The sequence below is a fragment of the Colobus angolensis genome, unplaced genomic scaffold (assembly GCF_000951035.1).
Source record: "Colobus angolensis palliatus isolate OR3802 unplaced genomic scaffold, Cang.pa_1.0 Scaffold241, whole genome shotgun sequence".
In the NCBI taxonomy this organism is placed as follows: domain Eukaryota; kingdom Metazoa; phylum Chordata; class Mammalia; order Primates; family Cercopithecidae; genus Colobus; species Colobus angolensis.
This window is the reverse complement of record NW_012115611.1, coordinates 3,094,033-3,099,204: the sequence shown is the minus strand read 5'-3', so window position 1 is coordinate 3,099,204 and position 5,172 is coordinate 3,094,033.

Below are 5,172 nucleotides of genomic sequence, written 5' to 3'. Positions count from 1 at the left end.
CCCTGGAATCATGCTAATGTATAAAACCCTAAGTCAACCGTTAAACTATACACTTACTCCCTCAAATCGCCTGGTTGACCCTCTTCCAAGTGAACTTTACTTCCTTTTATTCCTGGTTTAAAGTTGTTTAATAAAATTTCACTCTCGCTTTAAAATTTGTCTCAGTCTCTCCTTCTGCCTTATGACCCTCAGTCAAATTCTTTCTTCTGAGGGGGCAAGAACTTAGGTTGCTGCAGACATGTACAGATTTGCTTCTGATAACAAAACTCGGACTGATTATTTCCACCCTTAGAGAGTCTCAATATTGGCTGCATATTGTAGTTACCTGGGGAGCTTTAAAAATACTTTAAAAATACCCCACCTCCAGACATCCTGATGTGATTGATCTGGGCCAGAGCCTGAACATCAGGATTTCAAAGATGTCAAAATGTGATTCTAATGTGCAGCTGAGTCATTCTTAAGCTTGGCCTTAATGAAGTATTGACTATCAATTCTGCTTTTGATTTAGCCAGTGGTTCTCACACCTGCCTGTGAATGAGAATCACCTTAGAAGGTTTCACAGAGAATTTCTAGGCTTCTTCCCAGCTCACCTAAACAGAATTACTTGAAGGAGGTGCCCCTAAAATTTGCATTTAAAAAATACATTTTCAATGATATTTTAGCAGCCAACCATTGAGAAACAGAATTATTTGTCTCATCTGACAATTACTAAATTAATTTCTACTGGTTTATGTCTGTTGCACTCACAGGAACTTCAGTTGTTAGTACTACTCATCATTGATGACAGGGAGGAGAGTGTGCAGGGAAGTGGAAGTTATACTGGAAAACATCTTCCAAGTGTGAAGAAGAATAGGGGGAATATAAAAAAGGAAGAGAAAATTTTTGTGTAAATTCAATACTATTTAGTTATAAACCTATCTTTTTGTGTCTGGAATTGGTTCCTTCCGGTGGGTTCTTGGTCTCACTGACTTCAAGTATGAAGCCGCAGACCCTCGTGGTGAGGGTTACAGTTCTTAAAGATCGTGTGTCCGGAGTTTGTTCTTTCAGATGTTCAGATGTGTCGGGAGTTTCCTCCTTCTGGTGGGTTTGTGGTCTTGCTGACTTCAGGAGTGAAGCTGCAGACCTTTGCAGTGAGTGCTACAGCTCATAAAGGTAGTGAGGACCCAGAGTGAGCAGCAGCAAGATTTATTGTGAAGAACCAAAGAACACAGCTTCCACAGCCTGGGGGACCGAAGCTAGTTGCCACTGCTGGCTGGGCGGCCTAGTTTTATTCCCTTATTTGGCCCCACCCACATCCTGCTGATTGGTTCATTTTACAGAGTGCTGATTGGTCCGTTTTTACAGCATGCTGATTGGTGCGTTTACAAATCTTTAGCTAGACGGAAAAGTTCTCCAAGTCCCCACCTGACCAGGAAGCCCAACTGGCTTTACCTCTCATTTTGACTTATGTAGAAATCAATCATGTAACTCTCTAGTGTTGCAAAAAGAGCTGGATTTGTATCCCAGAGATGCCAGTCACCAATATGTAAACCTGAGATATCTGTGTTTCTAGCTATGAAGTGGATATAGCACCATCTCTTCTCTGGGGTTGTTGCGAGATAACAAATGGAAGTTTCCTAGTACAGTCTTCATGTGGCTGATACTCAGTAAGAGGCAGCCATTATTTTTATAATATACATATTATAAAAATACATATGTATAAATATGTGTATATGTATACATACATTTGAGTGATAATACATATAGAGAGGATTATAAGGAGAGAAGGAAAATTAGGCAGAAGTATACCAAACCTGGAACAATCGAAAACCTTAATTGTTATCCAATAAAGAAAAACTAAAATTTCAAGATTGTTTAATTTTAGTCTTTTTATTACATTATTTTAAAAATGTAATTGGTCTCAAAAATGCGATTTTATTTTGAAATATTTTCTTTAAAAAAGCATTAGCATCTTCTATGTAATTGTTTAAAAACCTTTGCAATTATCAACAGTATTATAATTATCATCCACACAATTATTATTTTTTGATCTTAGATATGCAAAATAGCCCAAAAGATCGAATTTGGCTTAATTATAGTGTATTTTACTTTCTGTTTTCCAAAACTCTATAAATCTCTCAAATTATAGTAAAATAAGTGAAATTTGACTCTGATATTTATTAACTATGGTATCTATTTGACATGATACATCAATTTTAATATATTTAGGTCTCTGAACAATCCTTGTGAACAGCAGACTGGCTGTATTTCTATGATTATAAACAGCAAAAAGACTTAAAATATCTCCTGATCTGGCAATAGGAAATGATCTCATCTACTATCTTCATTGCCTAGTTTCAGATAGAAGAAAGAGAGGGAGAGAGAAAGAGAGAAAGAACAAGGAAGGTATGCTACTGCAATAATGTATCACTTAACGATGGGAATACAGTCAGAGAAATTATTTTTTAGGTGATTTTATCGTTGTGTAAGTCTTTACATAAACCTAGGTCATATAGCCTACTACACACCTAGGGACTATATACCAATATAGTTGATATTCAACCAGGATCTTATGAATATATGGTTGGGTGTATATACCAATATAGCTATGTGGCAAACCCATACAGTTTGTTACAGTACTGAATACTGTTGCCAGTTTTAACGTGCTGGCACGTATTTGTGTATCTAAACAAAAAGAAAGTATAGTAAAAATAAGATATTATATTCTTATAGGACTATTGCCAGAATTGCCTTTATATGGCACATGACTGTATAACAGAATTTCCTCCTTTCTTAGTATGACCCCGAACACGCAATGCCTCTAAGACTTGCAAGTCATGCTACAACTAACCCTTTTTACAAAATATACATTAGTGATCTATTTTTTAAAGCATCGTTAGTTACTACCACAGGCCTAGAAATGCAGAGAAGAGGCCGGGCATGGTGGCTCACGCCTGTAATCCCGGCACTTTGGGAGGCCGAGGTGGGCAGATCACCTGAGGTCGGCAGTTCAAGACCATCCTGACCAACAGGGAGAAACCCTGTCTCTACTAAAAATACAAAAAAGTAGTCATGCGTGGTGGCACATGCCTGTAATCCCAGCTACTCTGGAGGTTGAGGCAGGAGAATTGCTTGAACCCAGGAGGCAGAGGTTGCGGTGAGTCGAGATTGCACCACTGCACTCCAGCCTGGGCAACAAGAGTGAAACTCCATCTCAGAAAAAAATTAAAAAATAAATAAATAAATAAATAAATAAATAAATAAATAAATAAATAAACAGAAATGCACAGAAGAAGAATTCATAAGGGAAAGAAGACCACCAAGGCCTCAGTAGTAACAGGGATGTGAGAATCACAGACATATGTTCTCTAGGTGAGTAACTCCAGTGGGATAAAGAACAGAAGCAGTGGGTTTCATAAAATAACTCAAGGTTATGATGTGAGGGCTTTAAGCTTTAAGCCACAGTGCAAAACAAGCATAAGAAATTAACTGGTTTCAAAGATAAGGGGAGAAAAGAAGACTCCAAGTTGACCTCTGTAATGAAGGACATTTATAGTGTTGTGTTACATTATAATGTTTGATATAGTTTCAATGTTAGTTCCTGCCACATCTCATGTTGAATTACAATCCCCAGTGTTGGAGGTGGGGCCTGACAGGAGGTGTTTGAATCATAGGGCAGATCTCTCATGAATGGTTTGGGTGATAAATCACTTGGCAGTAAGTGAGTTCTCTGAGTTCACATGAGGTCTGGTGGCTTAAAGTGTGTGGCACCTCCTCCCGCACTGTGTCTCATCTGCTCCTGCTTTTGCCATGTGATTTGCCTACTCCACCTTCCCCTTCTGCTGTGACTGAAGGCTCCCTGAGGCTTCACCAGAAACCAAGCAGATGTTAGCACCATGCTCCCTGTAAAGCCTGAAGAACCACGAGCCAATTAAAACTCCTATCTTTATAAATTACCCAGTCTCAGGTATTTCTTTACAGCACTGCAAGAATGGCCTAATACAATGTTGATGGGGAATAGTTTATTAAAAGTAGTTTGTATTTTGTTAGCGTTGTAGGCTAATTAGCTTCAATGTGTGGTTCAATCTCTAGTGACTCTCACAGTATTTCTGAATGACAACCAGGGTGGAATGGACCAGAGCAATTATGCATTAGGATATGCTTAGAATGCTAAGCATTTTTCACAATAGCCAAGTAGCATTTGTTGGGTGGGAGATTAAAATGCCTTCCATTATTTGTGCAAGAGAATATAGCTCTGAGATTGGATTCATATCATTAACAAAAGGACAGATTATTCCAGGCTGGAGGACTTAGGTCTTTCCAATGCATGCGTCCTCTGAATTTTTCAGTCAGAATAATGAGTAATCTAAGAGTCTACTAACAGTTGAGGCCTCCCAGGGAAGCGTACACCTGGTCATTTTTGATAGGGCAGTAACTTAGGTAACCAATGCCCAATTCTTGTCCTGCGTTTCCTATTTTGGATCTTGGATGCCAAAATAAATGCATGCCTTCTTGTAAGTTTTCTTGTGTTTGTGCAGTGACATATTATACACATATTTTTTCTCACTGTTGATATATCCACAAATAATATGGATATCAATCCTTCTTACACACAGATTAATCTTTTTGAAGTATAGTTCAGATACTGTCACATCCTGAACAAAAACAACCATGGCTCACAGCTGCCTACAGGACATTATTTATATTCCTTCACATTTAATTCAGTGTGCATTTTCCTTGAAGAAACCATAGCCCAGAAAAATGGAACTATTTACAAATCCTGTTTTCAATTGGCATTTCTCATCTCTGTACCTGCTTTTGTTCTTGGTATTCCTTTCACTTGAACTGCCCTTTATCCACATCTCTATCTGTCCAGATCTTGTGTCCTTCTAAAGCTAGCTACAATGTTTTCATCACCATTCTATCCTTTATTCCCTTCATGCCACACATTCCATTTAGTGTTTGTGTGTGTGTGTGTGTGTGTGTGTGTGTGTGTTGCTTTGAATTTCTGGTCTAGCTTGCATATTAGGAGGAGATGTTGTGAATATCACAAACTCAATCAGGATCTTGTGAATAATTGATGTAGCATCCTAAGTCAGACTCAAATCGGTGAACATTTTCTCACATCTAATATAGACAATTTCCATGTCAACATTACAATGTCTTCTTCAAAGTGCTATTAGTTCAGCCCCC